At 40.1% G+C, this 20,051-nt stretch overlaps 1 long non-coding RNA gene across 2 annotated transcripts; it reads left to right on the top strand.

Moving 5' to 3' along the window:
* The first annotated feature begins 898 nt into the window (after window positions 1-898).
* On the top strand, window positions 899-16,060 carry LOC145425356 (uncharacterized). Of its 2 annotated transcripts, none has more exons than XR_013906023.1 (3): window positions 899-4,106; window positions 11,229-11,305; window positions 13,258-16,060. It is a non-coding gene; the product is annotated as an uncharacterized LOC145425356 (long non-coding RNA). The 2 variants fall into 2 exon arrangements; XR_013906024.1 differs by lacking the exon at window positions 13,258-16,060 and adding an exon at window positions 12,823-13,124.
* The last annotated feature ends 3,991 nt before the right edge of the window (window positions 16,061-20,051 follow it).

Here is a 20,051-nt window from a genome sequence, read left to right as displayed (position 1 = left end):
GTGAAAACAACACAAAACGCTGCAATCCACAACACAATTAAATATAAATTATAATATGAAAACAAAAAGAACATGCATATTCTCTGTCATATGGGCCCGCATGAATAAACTTTCTGAATCCTTTATCATCTGCAACCGAAAATAGTTGTGGATGATTACTATACCTTTCTAATGTGACGTTGTTGTCCCTGGCTCTCTTTCTCTCTCTCTCCCTCTGGCTCTGTTCCTGTGCTACTGAGTGTAACTACCGCCCCTCCCCCCTCTGCCCAGCGTAAAGCACAAGGCTGCGTGCAGAGTGAAGCGGAAAAAACTGCGAGAGAGAGAGAGAGGGTGAGAGAGAGAGAGAAAGGGTGAGAGAAAGAAAAAAAAAAAACCACGTGACGGCTCGCGATAAGGAGCCGGCTCGCATTGTTCACGTCAAAGAGCCGTCTCTTAGAGACATTTCATTCGCGAACGACCCATCACTACTGCACATTTATGCCGACATCATCCTAGTGCAAAGACAAGTGGAAGCAGACAAAAACAACAAGCACGCATGCTACAAACTTTACCCGAGTCATTTAGACAGCCGTTAGCACATGATTCTCCTTATGGGGACCTGATATGTTTAATATGCTGCTGAGAATAAAGCCCAGAAGAAGCGTATAGTATAGCTTTTATTTTGGAAAGAGCCATTTCTCTGTAATAAACTCTCTTTTCCAAAGATGAGTGATTCCTCAATCAGATACAGGGCTCGCAATATCGCTAGCCCGACGTCCCGGGGCTAGCGATTTTTCCAGTCGGGCTACCAAAATCTATCTCTGCCCTGCCCGTCGGGCTATCGTAGGAAGGAAAAATATATGTCAATGCTTTTGCATTTTTTCGGAAATGTAGCTGGGTAATTATGTCATTGGCATCGGTGAGCCACTGTCAATATGTGACATATTGAAATCGCGTTTGAATTTGCGCTTGTTTTTTGCTTTCACTTTGCAATCGCGCGAACTGTGTATAGAGAGCGACCGTACTGATTGGTGAGTGATGATAATTTGTGCACCAATTCCTCTGACATCGTCTTATCAATCGTTAGCTTACTATGCAAACATGACAAGTGAAATCTCCCGCAGCAAGCTTAAACATGTGAGAGGTTGATCGCGCAGAGCATCGCTGAGCGTTATGTGAGTGCGTGTGTAAAAGCAGCAGGATATATATTTCAGTTCTGCTGAGCCAAATAAGACAGGTCAGGGTGAAGAAGGGACAGCCAAAGAAAAGCTTACCGCAAAACAAAAGTTATGACAAATCAGACTATAAGGCAAAAAGAAAGTGCAGCTTTATGGTTTCATGGACAAAAGAATTTATGTGGCTGCAATATGACAAGCTATATAACCAGGGCTACACATAAGTGGTCCGCAGGTGCGCATTCGCTGTCAAAATAAAAAACGTGCACAAGATAAGAAATTGCAACGCGTGTTTGCGTACATAAGATTTTCAGGAGGACAGACATTTGTTTAAAACTCTTAAAGATGTCAAAGAAGCTCCTTTAAGCAATTACTGTGATGTTCCTCCACCTCCAAAGAAATGTCAGGAGTCCGAACCACAAAAGAAGCACGTATTCTCGGAAAAGTAGTTGCAGGAGGTGAGCTGGCTTCAAACAAATGATGAACGCACAGAGATGTGGTGCGGAATGTGCCGTGAAAATTTAATAAATGACAAATTAAAAAGGCATGAACATTTTTTTTTGTATCGAAAAAATATCGAACCGTGACACCAAAGTATCGAACCGAACCGTGAATTTTGTGTATCGTTGCACCCCTACTATTTACCCAAACAACGTAACTTGTTTGGGTAAATAGTGGATTACTGTAATTTTAGTCTATAAGTATAGCAACCTGAATTCATACAAACACACAGCTCTAAATCTTGAATTGTAGGCTGCACAATAATGATCATTTGATTACTATGGACATTTAAATCAGAATCTATTGAACCATTACACATATTCTTTATAGAGATTACACAATCTCAAAAAAAGAAAGTGTTTAAGAGGATAAGTAAAGAAAGCTCAAAGTGTGTTTGTATGAATATTGTCTTAGTATGGGGTGTCAGTAAGTACATGAGTATAGAATAGGTGTAACAGTGGTTTTCCACATCTGTGCTTAGACTGCTCTAATACAGCGGTCCCCAACCCCCGGGCCTTGGACTGGTACCGGTCCGTGAGTCGTTTGGTACCGGGCTGCGAGAGTTGAGGCTCAGGTGTGAAATGTATAGTTTTCAGGATTTTTATTGGTTTTCAGCGTTATTTTGTTATCGTTTTATCGTTAACTCGGTTTTCCTTGATCTTTTCACGTGTGTTATGAATAAATCTTCTTTTTTTTCGGTACCGGTACTAGTTTTATTTTGTTGTATTTATTCGCGACACCTTAAAGGCCGGTCCGTGAAAATATTGTCGGGCATAAACCGGTCCGTGGCGCAAAAAAGGTTGGGGACCGCTGCTCTAATATATATAGATAATGGGTCAGACATATAGTTTGACCCATTAAGTCTGTTTGAAAAGTTCATGAAGGTCTCATCCAGTGCTATGTGTTTCTGTTTATCATTTTATGAGGTCACACAGCTGACATGAGTCAGAGTAGAACCATAATATTCATGTTAATGATTCTACTGTTTACAGCTACTTCATGATGACTTTCATCCTGGTCACAGTACTATGTGAAAAGCTGTAAGAGGTAAAGTTAACCCAAATATTATCTGATCATAAGTCACTCTCTAACATTGATTATTTTTCAATATAATTTATTCCACAACAATGTTCTTTATTTTATCCCTGTTTCTTTAAATATGCACATTTATTGTTCAGCTGTGTGACTCTCCATACCTAAAGTATATCACAATGTGAACTTCATTTCAACAGTATTCCTTAGTTTGGTACCATATTCATCATCAAATTAGGAAACTGTAAACTAATTGAAAAAAGAAGCTTTTGGAAATTTCAATGTGGCATTTGAATATGTTGTTTATCCTTGCCACACGGTATGTGCAAAAAACTCCAACAAATCAGAGAACATATTTTGTTTCTCACTTCCCATGTATAAATATATATATGTATATGTATAAATTTATAAAATAGCCTGTGAACATAAACATGGCAAACAAGGATATGTTCACAATTCCAACGGATGCTTCAATTGTTTGTATAGATTTTAGATTAATTTGGTCAAACATCTGTTTGAACCTGTGGTTATCAGAGTGTTGATAAGAATGCCTTGAAAAGTTCATGACGGTCACATTCAGTGATATGTGTTTCTGTTTATCATTACTTTTTAGTGACACAGCTGACTTGAGTTTTGATCAGACAAGAACCATAAAGCTGTTAGTAGTAAAGTTAAACCAAGCAATAACTTATCATAAGTCACTCTCTAACACGGGGCAGTTTTTCAAGTATTTATTAATTGATATTCAATTAATTTTCAATGTTATTTTTTCCACAACTTTAACGTTCTTTATTTTTTTCCCGTTTCTTTGAATATGCACATGTGAATGTCTGTTTTAATTCACTGCCTGTGAAAAAAGCTTCAGGCACCGCTCCGAGCTGGCAGCCAGTATCAGCAGCTCCAGCCTGACAGAGTCCTTTTTTCCCTTTAATATTTGTTTCTTTGTTGTTCTTGTGAACCTTGTTTTTGTTTTTCTATTGTGGACTGTGGACTGAGCTTTTCTTTTGTGGACTGATCTCCCACAATGGAGCTCGGAATTTTATGGACAATCGTTTTTGTTATTGCATTTGTCACGGCATCTGTGTCCGGAGAGCGCGTGGAGATCCAACCTCGCATTCTTTACAGCAGGGATCTGTTGTTAGCCAGAAGCTGTTAGCCCTCGGCGCTTCTGCTGTTCTGCCTACCACTGAGCAAGCCAACATCCCCCACAAGATACTGGACTACCTCACAGAACGCCCACAGTATGTGATGACACAGGGCTGTGTCTCTGATACACTGTCTACAGTACGGCGGCCTCACAGGGAACTGTGCTGGATCTGTTCCTCTTCACCTCCTAGACTGCAGACTTCTCCATCACCTCCCCACGCTGCCACCAACAGAAGTTCTCTGACAACTCTGCCATAGTTGTCATCACCACAGGTCTGTACTGAGTCCACTGGTTTCAGGAGAACCACCTGCTGATCTACACCTATGTACATTACTTTTCTCAGTTTATATATACACCCACTTATTGGGAGTTACATGTCTACTTTTTAATGCACAAGTACGATACACAATCTGCAGTTTTGTAATTATTCTAAATATTCCTAACTATTTAAACATTTTTCAGTATCCTGCTCTGTTTGCACCCGATCTGTACTCAAATTTTAACAACTGTACTGTACTCTGCTTTGGTAACTATTGTCCATGATGTAAATATGTAACAATTGTGTTTCTGTTCTGTGTCCTGTTCTGTTTGTATATGTGGGTTTTTTTGTGCTGCTGATACAAGCACATTTCCCCTTGTGGGACAATTAAATGATTATTCTAATCTATTCTATTCTAATTGATATCATATCCACCCAGAAAGCTCGAGTTCATCATTTTGCCCTACCACAATTATTTGAATTAAAAATTAAAAGAGCAGGAATGTTAAAATCAATAATGAAAGGAATTTGTTGGCTTTTTCAAAAGGTACAAATCAAATATTGTTTATAGACCTGCCCCCTTTATTATCTACAAAATTCAACATTAAGCTTTGATCAGTTCTGTTATTCTTCTTTTTTAAAAAACATTTTATAGCCTTCCAGTGTTCCAAAAATTACAAACAAACACAAATATAAGATTATTATGTAGAATTTTTAATATATAAATACTTAACACTGGAAAATACTAAAACTGTTAACTATAGTAGAGAACTTAACAAAATATCATTAAAAATTATAAATACTAATAGGAAAAAAATTCATACTTTTGAAGTTATAAAATACAATCCCATTTTTGAACAAAGTGAACAAAGGAACTGTACATTTTGTTTAAACTATTCGTATTGATATTTTTGAATATGTACAATATGGTTTCCCTTTATTTTAACAGTAACTTTGATTGCTGCCTCCTCCAGTTCCTTGTCAAAGGGACTCCACAGCTCACTTTGAATGTAAAGGCTCTTTCCATCCTCCAGTAACACCTCCAGCTGGTTTGGCATTTCTGCCGTGGCCACACCAATGATGAGAATGTCAGCTCTCTCCTCGACTTTTGTCTGTTGACACAGCATAGGCACACATTTAGCCCAGAAAACGTTGGGCTTCTTTATCCCACAAGAAAAAAAGAAAACCTATGGTCATCACGTGGTTTCACGAAGTCACCAAGACACATACATACACACATTATGTCTTGATGCATGCTCAATCATCCAGGTAAGTAAATTCCAAAATGGTTAATTATGTTCACCTGGAAAAAAAATACCCCGCTCGCCCCTGCGGGCGGTCAATTCTTCAAGCTCGGGTCCTCTACCAGAGGCCTGGGAGCTTGAGGGTTCTGCGCAATATCTTAGCTCTTCCCAGGACTGCGCACCACTATATCCGGTTGGCTAACCAACCGGACATAGTGGTGCGGGATCTCTGTCCAGAAAAGTGCAGTTCTAGGAACAGCTAAGATACTGCGCAGGACCCACAAGCTCCCAGGCCTCTGGTAGAGGACCCGAGCTTGAAGGATTGACAGCCCGCAGGGGCGAGTGGTGAATTTTTCTATCTATCTATCTATCTATCTATCTATCTATCTATCTATCTATCTATCTATCTATCTATCTATCTATCTATCTATCTATCTAGTGTTTGTGTGTGTGTGTGTGCGCGCGTGTGTGTAAGATAATATAATATATATAATGTTATGTAAAATTTGAAAACATAGTTTTAAACATTTGTTGATAAGACAAACAAAGGTTTAGCTTCTTCATACCTCAATCTTTGTAAATGCTGTACTCTGAAGATGTACGCCATAAGAGGACTGTCTCTGCTTAACGTGAGAGACGCTGATGTGGTCTCCCACGTTGAAGTTGTTAGCAGCTGCCTCCCTCCAGAGGCAGATTGTCATGGTAAAAACATCCTGAAATCACAAACATGACAGAATTAAAGATTCATTAATTAATTAAATAATAACAAGTCCAGTAACTAGAAAAAAAAGCTCACAGCCTCATACATTCTGTACCAGCAATGTCAAATTTGTCACATTAGTTTAACCATTTTCAATATAAAACTTAAATTCCACCATTACCTCCTTAAGCTGTAGATTTTTAAGGGGAACATGTTGTTTTCCCGACAGCACCTTCTTTACAGCAGAAACCTGAAAAGTAAATTGAATTTTAATGTCAGTAATAGTCAGTGTAGTTATCTGTGATAGGTTTTTATTTCTTCAGTAATCTGTTTAGATTATGTTATGGTTGTTGTTAAGTATTCTGCACATGCCATTTATCTTATCAGAAGCAGTTTTATCTGTATCGGTCATTAGGATGTTTTTCATATACTGTGATTATGAAACAGGTTGTAGGAAATCCTTCTGTAAACAATACATTTTGCAACTTAGTTTAAGTGACAGCAACATAAGTGAAAAGTTTGCCAGTTTCAGGTATACAAAATCTATTTGTTTTCCATTATGTCCAATTCAGGGTACTTTTTGACCATTTCTGTTGTATCTGCTTTTATTTTTATTATAAAGGATATATTTAGATTAAGACTTTTGTGCGAATTTATATACAGAAGTGTATAAAATAATTATTCTGTTTGTTTTTATTATCAAGTAGAGACTGTTCATTAAAATCTAGCCCTTACAACACAAATGTACGTAGGCACAATGCAAATTGGCTGCAAAAATACCAGAAATGGTCTGAGGAAAATATTTTTTAAAAATTGTGCTTAACAATCTTAACAGAATTTAGTCTCTGCTTGACAGCAAAAACCCAAATTATTTTCACTGTAAAAAATACCGGCAATAATGGGTTATTTGGAAACCTAAATCCATGTAAATTCTGATGGAACCACAAATACTTACCTCCACCACCTCCCCTTGAACTGTCATGAGTCCCTCATTTGTGGAGCTCATCTTGAGTGCGGTGAGAGGAGCAAGAGGATGCAGAAGATCCTCTGCTTCTTTTACAAGACCTTCCCTCACACTTAGGGTCGGTGCCCTAAAAAATTGTGTTCTGGGTGTGACACTGATGTTGTAAGGGGGGCCTGTGCCCCTGAGTTCATGGCCTCTCATAATAAATGACCCCCCCTGCTGGACTTTAGAGGCATATTCTTCAAATATTGTGATCTTTGTCACAGTCTGGCCATCGGTGATTGCCGCAATGGTGTTCTTCTTTGTTATCAGGGGTGTTGGTGTTGCATCTTTGAAGTCCCAGCTAATGACTTTTAGCTGGTCACAGGACTTTAAAATTTGTATGTGCAGTGGGGGTGGCCGGAAATATGGCGTGTCAGGGCGGTTGTTCAAAAGCTTTGTCAAAGCCATTCTGAAAAAAAAGCAACACAAAAAATATTAAGGGGTTAATACATTTCTGTTATAGCAAGGGTCATATAATATGGTAACACGTGTAGCTTTTGTGCAGTCTTTTTACTTTCTGATGTCAAACAAAACTCATAAATACCTTTCTGAGGTTCCTGCTTAAAAATGACAGGCCAAAAACACAGGCCTGTCTAAAAGTATTTTTTGATATACAATGTTGGTTTTAAAATAAAGCTGACAGTTCTAAGACTTCTATGAATTAATCTAAATATTACAGCAGAGACAAGTTGGTGAAAGTAACTTAGGACTGAACTCAAACTCAATGTTTTTTCTCACCAAATTGTTATTCATTTATTTTTTGTATTTTCTAGCATATAATCTCCTTTGAAAATACTGACAATAAACAAGAAATCATCATATGAAGATTATCTGTGCAAAGATTGATGCTGCTGAAGTGAAACAGTGAAATTACAGTTCTATTCATATTTCACAATTTGGTCTGTGGCTTTGAATTTCTAAAGAGCAGAGATGATTTAACTTTATTGAAATGCCTAAAATGCCCCCCACACACACACACACACACATAAACATAATGCAGTTGCATAGTCTCTGCGGCTCTTTCTATTGGTCCCCTGTGTTAATCATTTGAGCCAATAGAACGACAGTAATGTACCCTGTTTTCACTTCAGTCTCACCCTCTGTAACTGCGCAGAAAATGGCTTTTTTGACGAGAGGCACTGTGGGAGATGAAGTTATTCAGAATATGGTTTCCATTAGGTTTTTGTTTAACTCTTTTAGCTTAATTCCTATTGGTTATTCAGTTTTTGTATAGCTTAATTGAGAAAGTGCTAGAAAGTGTTGTTGCCAGGGCAGAGTGCCAGCCTTAAGCAAATTTAGAGACTCACAGCTCAAACTTAACATCTTAAAGTTTATAAAACTGTTATAGATCTTGAAGATTTGTCAAATTCGTTAAGATCTTAATATTTCATATAAAAAATTAGGACTGAAATTATTTTTCATTAATACATTTAGATCTTTTTTCAATTAAATACCCATGAGACAATAAGTTCATCAACTATGACACCCACTAATACATTACTGTCGATGTGAATTTATCGATAATGAATTTCTCTGCAATAGAAACGTAACATAGGAAAAAGAAAGAAAAGTCAGATTAAATTTTGGTACTTTGACAGTCTTTATATTGACAGCAAGTTAAATGGCTAGATCTTGTGTCTTGCCCTATATTGTATTATACATATTATAAGGGTAGTAAAAAAAACCACCCTCAAAATTCAATACTTACGTTTTATGAAGTTTTTGAGAACAGTAAGAGTCGTCTGTGTCCCTCGAAGTATCTTAGAAAGATGCAGAAAGATCAAATAAGGTTCCCGCCGGTCTTTAAGTTACAACTTCTGATGTAATCTGTTGTCACCCGCCCTGATTGGCTAACTACGATTGTGTTTCGTGATTGGACCGCCTTGTGTTGATTTTATGTTATCACTGTTTTTTGGGTTTTTTTGTTCGTTAACTCGTCTAATTTTAATTATGGAATTATCATTACTATTTTATAAGTCTCAAACGTAAAATTTGAGATTTATAAAATCTGTTATAGGGCTTTGGAGTTGACGTCACGCCGCAATGCATTGTGGGAGCATGCCACCATTTTATCAGGCCACGAATCAAAACAAACACACTCATTTGGAAGGAAGATACAAACCGTACTTAAAAGCAGCTCAAAACAAAAAGAACTTTATAGACTCAGATTGTGTCAGATGCGAAGAGACAGTACTTGCAAAAAATAGCGTGCATTGGAAATGTGGACCCGTATGAAAAAACGGCAGTGGAGCAGAAACCCCGAAGCCTGATATATTTCCGTACCTGTGGAGTCAGCGCATACACAGCGAACCAGTTTCGCAATTATAATGTCTGGAGGCGCACATCCGATTAACCAATGGTTGGTTACAAGGTTTGGCTATTTTTAGACAGCTTGAGTACTGCCAGTAAAATGCGTTTGATTTCCCTCCGAACATTCAGATTAGTGCAGCATAAATTCATTCATGAGGGGAAATTACAGTGAGAACATGTTGAGGCTCTGTTAGATGGATAACATAGTGAGTTCAGTGCACTGATATGACCATTGTCCTGAAGGATTTAGTCATTCTCTATGGTTAAAGAAATTGCACTAATGAATTCATATTTATTATATGTAATTCTAATTACACGTCTTGCTTCCGTGTTTGTGTGCTGTGTAACTAAAATACGTTTATTTTAGTTTTATACATTGATTAATGACCTGCAGTCTTTGATCGTCACTTAAGTTGAACTTTATGTGTTGTCTTATAAATCATACACAAAATGGCACATTGAAAAAAGGTTTTATTATCATTTTGACACTTGAATTAAATTTATTTCCAGAAATAACTTTTAAAACGTAGGGTAATTGAATATCAGTTACCTGTATTCTAGTGCTATTTATTAAAATTACATTTTAATAAAGGTATGCTATTTGGGTACTCTGTTGGACACTGAGAAAGGTCAGAGAAATTATACTCTGAGAGACTTGGTAAACAATGCATGCATGGTTGTTCAATTCAGTCCAGTGTTGCTGTTTGTCTACTTGTAAAAAGATGAATTTACAGAATTATAAATGACTCTGACTAACTCAGCTTCATTTTGAGTGCCATCATCTAGCCCTCTTTGTACCTGGTGGATGTCACAGGCCTCTGCCTCTCAATTATTGTATAGCCATTGTGTGTAAGACTGCCTCTCTATGTGCTTTAGTGCAGACAGAGCAGAGGTTCAGGACCCTGTTGTCCTTATTTCTGATCGGTGTTGGTGTGTAGCTGGCAGGGTTGTCTGGGCTTATGCTGGGCAGACATTGTGTGATTTTTGGCCCATTTTGAGCCGATTTCTGAGTGATCGGCCCGATTTTTGCCTTCATCGTGCGTCGTGCATCGTGTAGTATACGTGGGGTAACGAGAAGCGATTAACACCTCACGACCAGCTCCCGATCATCAATCACTTGGTTCTGAGGATTTCAAACCTGTTTGAAATCCGCGACCGTCGTGAGGGTGTCATCGCAGCTTCTCACACTGCGCACGCGCAAGCACATATGTCAATGAAAAAGATGGCGCAGCACGGCAGTGCAGCGTGTGATCTGGACACAAGCGATGGAGGCACAACTTGTAGAACTTTGGAAAGCTCATCCGAGCCTATTCGATGTGGCCTCACAAAATTATCACGACCACAACAACCGTGAAAATAGTTGGATTTACATTGCTGCTCAATAACAGCTGCCTGATCAATGTTTTTCATTAGCAATTTAGCAAAGCTGATGGCGGTGGTGTGCGTGTCTGTGTGAGTGAAAGACAAAGAGGGAGAGCGAGCGACAGAATTTCTGTTATAACCTTCATTTCATGGACGCACAGTGTGAGCACTCGGGTCGCATCAGAGCATCGGGTCGTATAGTGTGAGACCCTGCATCGTGACGTACGAACTTCTAACCCCTGCGAGTCAATCGTGCAGTTTGAGCAGGAGCTGAATCGCGCGACTGACAAAATCGCACAGTGTGAGCCTTGCTCTTTCAATCAGAAATGAAGCTGCAGGTTGTCTCTTCACACCTACACCGAGACAGAGCAACAGTGGGACAAACCCAAACAGCACTGAGATTCATATTCAGGCCTGACCCTTTAATGTTCTTTTCTAACCTGCAATAAATAATATGTTATATGCTTGTTTGATAAGTATTTTAAAAAAAAAATTGTTATTGCTTTTTTTCAGGGGTTGGAACCAGGGCCAGCTATTAAAATGGTCACCACCAGACCAAGGCTCAATCGAGTCATGGAAGGAGGAATCAGGTGAGATAGTAAGCTGCTGTTATATACAATATTAGTGTACAACAGTCAGGTAACATGCTCCAAGCACAATAGAAAGTGCAATGTTTAAATATAATTATATATACATCCTATAGTAGGGCTGCACGATTAATCGTTAGAAAATCGCGATGTCGATTCATACTTATGTGCGATCTCATTTCCAAATGACAACGATTAAAAAAAAAAAAAAGAGGACGACGACGATTGTACCGCATTTTGATCCGGGACGTACTCTGCATGAAAACAAGCGCTCACTCTTCCTGCTCAACAAATGACAAGGGCGGAGCCTTACACCACGTGATACAGAAGCTGTGCCGTGTGATGCTAATATTAGCAGGGAAAAAACAACGGAGCGCACGTCAGGGATGACGAGAAAGTGACAGGAGAAAATCCGTCCCGGTCAACCACCCAAACATCAATAACGGGAACCTTGTACAGCGCTTCCCTATACCCGTCGAACTCCCGCAGGCACAAAGAAATTACGGAGGCCATCACTTATCACCTGACCAAAGATATGGCTCCCATCAACACTGTGCAAAACGAGCGATTTAGGAAAATGATCAACACCCTAGACAAACGCTACACAGTGCTGTCCCGCAACTATTTTTCTATTGTTGCACTACCTGCTCTATACACGCAGTGTCGAGCAACGGTGGAGACGGAATTTCAAGCAGTACAACATTTTGCGACAACCACAAAACGTGAGGCATTTGTTGTTTTTATGTTTATTTATTGTTTTTATGTTCAGTCTCAACTGTTACGAAGTTGATGAGCAGTTAATAAGTGCAATAAATATTTATACTGGAAAAGAAAATCGTGAGAGAATCATGATCTCAATTCTAAGCCAAAAAATCGTGATTCTCATTTTATGCAAAATCGTGCAGCCCTATCCTATAGCAGCTATTCACAAAAGTAAAGACAAACAAACATAAACAGTAAAACTTGTAAACAGACCATAAACTGTCAGACGTTGACAATCCAGTTAAAAGTGATTTAAGTGATGAATAAAGTGCTCTAACTTTAAATGCTCAGGTGCAAAACTATTGTGTGCGGGGTAGTTTTTAAGTGTATATATTGTTGTTGTTGTTGTTATTGTTGTTATTATTATTATTGTCATTATTGCACAGATGACTTTCACAGTGCCTCATTTTACCCTCATATTATTATGTGAGGCATTTAACAGAAATAAACTGTACAACGACTTGGCTGGTGACCCACTTCACATCTCCTTGCTAAACACTGGAGAATCATGCAAAGACTTTGATGTAACAGATTGACCTCTAACAGCAACTGTTAGATATTTTAGTATTATGGGAGCATTTATTGGGTACTTTTTTTGATGATATTAGACAGAAGATTCTGTGACTCAACAAGGCTCTTTATGTTAACCGTCATTTTCTCTTGCTTTGTCAACTCAAGATTTTATGGTGTGAAAGTAGATACTAAGGTTGGAGGGAAAACACCAACAAATCACTCTTTTACTTATCACTCCCTTGCAGAGGATGTTTATGTGAAGACCATCTGGGTTGTGTCAGAACTCACGGATGTAGGAGACCTCTGTATAAGATTTATAGGCCTTGAGAGTGCATCTTACTGCAATTGTAGAACAAAGGATTCTAACTGTCTAGTGTTTAACGGACCTGTCAAAGGTATGTTGAGATACGATTGTAGAAGGCCTCTTTCAGAGCTGGGGGACCTTCCTTATATGGTTTTAACTTGAAACTTGTTGACACACGAACTTTCTGCCTATAAATACTGCTGCACAAAAGAATAAAACTTTGAGTTGATTTTGGGAAAGCAACCTGAACAGTCTCTGTATCATTTTGTTCTCCTAACTGCTCCCGACGTCGTAACTAACCCGCTGACGGCATATCTGAGTGCTACTTGAGAATATATTGCTGAGTGTTACTTAAGAATAATTTTGAATCTTATAGGGTAAAGACAAAACTCTGCTTATAGACGCCCACGCCTCAGGGAAACCCGATCCACGGACCAGACCCGGGACGGAGTTTCTTTCAGTGACCACAGTGCACACGTCTGATGTTGCTCACAGTGGTCCAAGGAACCGCTCAGGGAGTTTGTGTGTTCGCTCAGACATGTGAAAAATTAGAAGGAACATTGGGCCTATGACATTCAATACCCAGTTATTAAAATGTTAAGTGTAAATCATCCGCAGCCCACAATAGCAGCTGAATTTACTACGATTTCACATCTTTTTACACGTCAATAAGAAACCACCGATGTGTAAAACAGGCTGACAACAGAATGACGTAAACCACACTGCTGCAACTGTGCAGCTCTCAGGTTTTATCTATTGTTTCTCTGTGTGGCCAGCAGGGGGAGGTGTTTTTTTTTTTTTTTTAAATATTAATGAAAACATTTTTCATGAAAGTTGCAAATTTGTTATCTGTTTTTATGACATTTTTCACTGTGGATTACAACAACATCAACATTAGAAAATGAAATACATTTATAGTAGGTGATCATTAATCACTATTATTGGCACTATTAAAGGGCCCCAAAAATCAAACTTTGCTTAGGGCACCACGGAGGGCCAACCCTTTTTACACTTCAACGATTGTACACAAAATACAATCATCCATCCTTCTATCTATTTATTTTTGTCCACTTATATAATTCAGCATCACAGGGAAGCTGGATCCCAGTTGTTTTTCACAGAGGGCCAAGCAGTGGAGGGAGCTGCCGACCTCCCAGCAATACATGTAAAAGCTTTATTTTATGCTGACCCTGGTCATCTTTATCTATCATAAAAATTTGCTTCACGATCTGAAACACGTAAGTGTGGCAAATATGCAAATAGCTAAGAAATCAGGATGGGGTAAATCGTTTCTCACTGCACTTCTGTTAGGCGACTGAATAAAAACACAAAGTCAGCAGTCTGGCTATGAATGTCTTTAATGTTTCCAAGATCAGAATCACATCAGGGTGTACAACCTCACCCCTGGTGCCGTTGCCCACCTCTGAATTTTAAATACACGTAGACATTGAGGGCTACCAGGAGGGGCTATGCGCTTACCTGCTGCTGAGTAATTGCATATGAGAGCATGAGGGTGGGAATGGATGTTTGTATCTGTGTGTGCCTGTTTGTCTGTGTCCATATGTCAGGTCGGGTATCAGATGCCACCTCTCTGGGGACATCTCAGGCCCTCCAAGGTATGGAGGCCTATCTCCCCCCACCACTCCCCCTGCCAGTGGCAGACGCCTTCAGACATCGGTGCATTGGTGGTTCTTTGTGTCCGGGGATGGGCGTCCAGGTACTGCTTGTCGGGGCCTGGAGCCTGGGGCTCGCTCGGGCTCCTTCAGGGTGCGGTGCCTTTGGCCTCTCAGCCTGGGGCTCGGTCACTCTGGCACAGCTGGCTGCCGGCGGAGCTCACGGGCACGTCACGTTTAAATCATGCTTTTTATCTGTTTTTGTTTTTTAATGTTCTGTAAAGAAGTTGGGATCACCTTGTTGTTGAATTGTGCGATATAAATAAACTTGCCTTGCATTTTGGCTGCTACCTCAAAGCACACTGTGCGCTGTCGATCTTACGTGCTGCACAATAATATTCAATATTTAGTATTTACAGTTATATTCACATAGATCATCGTGATGATGTTGTTTATTATATTGCTCTCTTTTGTTTGCTTGTTTTCTCTTTTTTCTTTCTCAACAGGTGATCCAGGTGATTGATATGTGGATTTTTTGTCTGTTTGTTTTGTTGGCTTGGACAACTTCCTACCAGACCCGTGGAAGTCGAAGCTGCAGTGAAGAAAGATTCCTGCTCCCAGCCGTTCATTGGCTCGGCATTTTAAACCCCTAAAGGGTCACCTGGCCTGTAACTAAACAGGGCCAATAAAAAAAAATCACAAGAATAATACAAAAACTTCAGCCAGTTTATCTTAATACATTAACTTATTCTTGTGTACACAGTAATTCATAAATAAATAATGTATATTATCAATAAAGATTGATCTAAACAGTTTAACTGCTATGTGCAGATAAAGGTTGCATAGCTTTAAAACATTTGCTATCCAGCAAATATCAGTCAAACTCAACACAAAAGGAAACACAACAATGGTTCAAATTGTTTGGACCGGTGATCCAAATCAACTGGCGTTGGTCAAACAGATGTGTGGTAGACTTACTCTGAAGGAGCTGCTACCGACAAACCAGCAAATAAACACCAAATATTTCATCTGTGACATTTGTGAGGTTTCCTCAAACACACTCCGTCAGTCTTGTTGCTGTTGAACGACAAACTATTTAAAAATGTCGCGGGTTTACCTGGTCATATTCTCATTCACGGGGCGCTCGCCAAAACAAAAGCAAACCATTAACACCACGCCGATGCTGTTCACAGGACAGCAAGAGTAACGATCAGGAGCATCTTGTCTTCGTTATCGTTCCCCTCGTACGTGTTATTACTGCGATTTCAGCATTTTCGCTTCACAACTAAAGTGTGCAGTTTACTTTGTGTGCACTCAAATGGAGTCAAGCCAGTTAGCGCCACCTGTGGTCAAGTGCCATAGCCTACAGCCAGATGAACTTGTGACACACATCTGAGCCACGTTTGAATTCCTGTTTCATGCACAATACATTTGTAACTTTTTATTTTTTCTGTTTTTGTGTCTTGCAAATAAACCTTTAAACTGATTGAAATGACGTTATGTATTTATTTTTGGCCCTTATCTACGGTGGCCCTGAGAGGCCAAACGGACTGCAACTTAAGAAAACACCAGCAATAAAAAAAAAAAACGCTGCAAAAGCACAAAAAACACAACTGAAATAAGAAAAAAGAAAACACAAATAGGAAAAAAGAAAACGGAAGTGTTTCTGGGCAGACAATAGTAATCAGTAATAAACAGAGCCAGTGTGACTAAGTGGAGCTTGTGAGAGTGAGTGGATTGAAGAAAGTGAGGGACTCAGATGTGTCAGTTGGTTTGTCTTTGTTTGTGAGTGTGGAGGAGAGATTGGGTTGGTTTTAAAGCTAAGTTAAGAATATTCTGAATTTCAATTCAATTTTATTTATATAGCACCAAATCACAACAACAGTCGCCTCAAGGCGCTTTATATTGTACAGTTTAATTTCCAAAACTTGCATATGATCTTCAGTTTGCAGCTGGACTATCACATAGCAGCTGGAGCAGTCTCACATGGAGGCCAGTCCACTGCTGCCACCTGTGGCCAAGTGCCATAGCCTACTATTAGATGAACTTGTGACACACATCTGCAGTAGAGGCTGAGTGGCTGCTCTCACACCTGGAGCATCCAAATCGACCCACAAACACGTTGAAAGATGCAATGCCATCAATGTGGATTGTCAAGACTGAGAGACCTCTTCCCTCTGACCCCTCCCCAAACCCTCAAACCCTCCTACCCACCTCGACATACAAACTCTGTGTGGCTTCACGTGTTCTGTTGATGTTTACATGATCGAAATAACATGAACACAAACACAAACAAACAAAGAGGAAGACCGCACCGGAAGGAAACAACTACAAGTCCCAGCATCCTCTGTGTTTAGGGAGCAGCAGTGAAAGTGAAAGTATTGAGCCTCCGTTCAGAGCAGCAGGAGGAGGAAGGTGGAGCTGAGGCAGGTGAGTGTTAACATGAATATGTTTCTTCTTATGACATAAAATAATTCCACGCTGTTCGTGTCTGTGGGTGAAATGTGAGGCTGGTCGGCTCCTCTGAGCGCTGGTTTCCTGTAAGTAGAGAGGAAGTGAGTTTAGCTGAGCCTCCGTTTAGTGTGAGAGAGCAGGAGGAGAGTGAGAGCTGTGCTGAGGCAGGGTGAGTGTTAACACCGCTCTGACATTACTGTGTCTCTGTGGCGGGAACAACAGGCTCCGTCAGTGGAGGCAAAAATAATCAGACTTTGGTTTTTCAAAGGAAACAACTTTATGTCGGAAGTTCCCGCACGCTCATTGGATAACGATGTGTCAATCTCAAGTTATTAGCCAATGAGCGTGCGCATTCACAGAAAGACCCGCCTTTATCACGGGACTTTTTAAAAACTACAATGGCGACAGAAACTCCGTGAGTGGCAAGGATGTAGATTTGGTTGTGGCATTGGTGGGGACGGATGATTCAACCATCGACCCCTGCCCCGTTTCTTATTTTTTCCTTTTTGTTTTTGCTTCTTGATAAAAAGAGGAGAAATATTCTTGCCTACATGTGCTATTCTACATGCTTTTAAACCGTTTAAAATTACAATTCATAGTTTTATATGTGAATTATATAATGTTAAATTACTATTAAACAAATGACTGACTAAGTATTTCAGGCTTTAGTTTACTTCAGCCATATTCCATATAAATCAGGTATCATACAAAAGTAAAAATAGCTTCAAATACATTCATGACAATAAAAGAATATGACTTTAAGGACTTAACAACATTACTTCAGTTATAGTACGCCAACATCTCTGATACATTAGCACTAAGGGAACACTGAATGATCTGGTGGGTTTTGTCCATAAAACTACTCATCTAGGATTACCACAAAGTAAATGATCTCTCAGCAACATTATGCAACATTTCAGGCACTACTGCCCTCTATCAAATCAGTGAGCTGGGATGTTTAATTCTAAACATGAACTACTGTTACAGCAACAGATATGGACTACATGCCCACACAACAAACACATGCCTGCTCCTGTCGTTAGCTGAAATGAACTGCTGGCATATTTGTTTTACATCTATACTGTCCAGTCTCTCCTGGTGGACATGGAATCACATTATTCGTGGTTACATACAATTTTAGACTGATGTGGACCAAGCCTAGCACCTACTTGCCAACCTTGAGACCTCAGAATTAGGGAGACATTGGTTGTGTCCAAATTCATGGGCTGCATCCTCCTGAGGACCCAGCCTTCGCGGTCTACGTGGGCCGGGTCCTCAGAAGGTCGGGTAGGCCGGAAGTAAACGGCTGGGGAAATTGGACGGTCGAGCCTTCTGATTAGTGTCCCCGCTGTCTCGGTGGAGTTTAATAAACTCGGCCGTCTGCTCCTTGCTATCTAAAATATAACAGGACACTGGCGTAAATTCTCGACCGTCTCACACTTCTGTTTAATCAGTTTTCTGTTTAACGTTTATTCAGCTGTGTGAAAAACCAAGGAGGAACCCACCCGGGGGATTAATAAAGTTTTATTTTATCTAATCTAATAACTTTAATCTCAGCCAAACCGATTTACTCACGAACAAACAAAACACTGAAAAAAGCCCAACAATAACATTTTTAGGTTGTCTAAGTGACTTATATATTACGTTTAACCCGAGTAGCGAAAGTCCGTGGTGATCTGAAAATGATGTGCCGGGAGTTGTGCCGTTCTCGGCCGCATCAGTAACCCTCGAGCTCTCGGCTAGCTATCGAGCTGGTGGGTAGCAGACGTCTCCGAAAACGTCGAAGCACTTTTGCAAATATGCGATATCTTGATAAACCGAGCAGATATTTGATGTTTACACAGCTACTTTCTCACCTGAAAATATGTTAAAAGTTTCTTTTGTGACCCAGAAAGATTAGTATGAGTAATTTTAAAACTTAGTAGCGGCCGCCATTGTTGGAAACTGGAGTTTGGCTGGGCCGCGCTATGAATTCTGGGATATCGTAGGCCACAAAGGACACACCCAACCCATCCTTCAAATTCGAGGAAAAGGAGGATGCATTTGTCGACTGCATTCGGAGGAGTCTACGAATTTGGACAGCCTTCGGCGCGTCGCTGTGACGTAATCGGTCGACAAATGCGGCCTCAGGAGGATGCAGCCCATGAATTTGGACACGACTATTCAAAGGGGCTGGGCGGGGGGATACATGTACATATATATACAAAAACTTGAAACTTACAGTGTTTATTTATCGGATAAAATAAGTTAAATGTCAGTGTTATTATTGTCCAGCCAGAAACAGGCCGGGGGTGTCCAACTTCAGAGGCTGCGTCCACCTGAGGACGCGGCCTTAGTGGTCTAAGTGGGCCGGGTCCTCCGAAAGCCGGGTAGACCGGAAATGAGCGACTGTGAAATTGGACGGTCTAGCCTTCAGAATTACGTCACCTGCCGTCTGTTCCTTGCTGTCTAAAATATAACCGGACGCTGGCGTAGATGGTCGAATAAACTGCTGTTTTCACACAGCAGTTTATTCAGCTGTGTGAGAACCCCGGCATAGCCTGTAACGTTATTGTGACGGACACATTATATGAGTGAACTTGACTTTAAGTGACTTACAGGTTTCTTTGAAAAACAATTTCTTATATGCAGGTTCTTCCTTTGCGCTGCCATCCTCCTCTCCTCCTCGCAGCGCAGGTTTGCCGCTGCTGAAACTAAACAGAGCTCCCTGAAAGGCTCAGCCAATCACATTGGCCATATTTGTCACATGACGTAGGACTCCAGTAGAGAACGTAATTTAACTTTTTCTGCTCCGCTCGCTGAACGAGACGCTGACAGATCGTTTTTTTCTTACTATCGGGTTTGTTTTTCTTTACTCGAAGAGATCAAATTATTGGTGGGGACACGTCCCTTCCGTCCATGCCAAATCTACGCCCTTGGTGAGTGGAGTTCAATGTGACATTATGAAACTGTGACGTTTGAGCCACTTCCTGTTCTCAGTCCCAGCGTCCTGATCACCGAGGTTTCTGTTGCTCTGATATCTGATATTGATTATATTGGTAAACAGGCTGTAGCATAAACATCAGGTCTGTTCTGAAAACTGTCTTTATTTTTTCAAAGTAAG

The sequence above is a fragment of the Astatotilapia calliptera genome, chromosome 3, assembly GCF_964374335.1.
Source record: "Astatotilapia calliptera chromosome 3, fAstCal68.1, whole genome shotgun sequence".
Classification (NCBI taxonomy): Eukaryota; Metazoa; Chordata; class Actinopteri; order Cichliformes; family Cichlidae; genus Astatotilapia; species Astatotilapia calliptera.
This window is presented reverse-complemented; position numbering and strand designations above follow the sequence as displayed.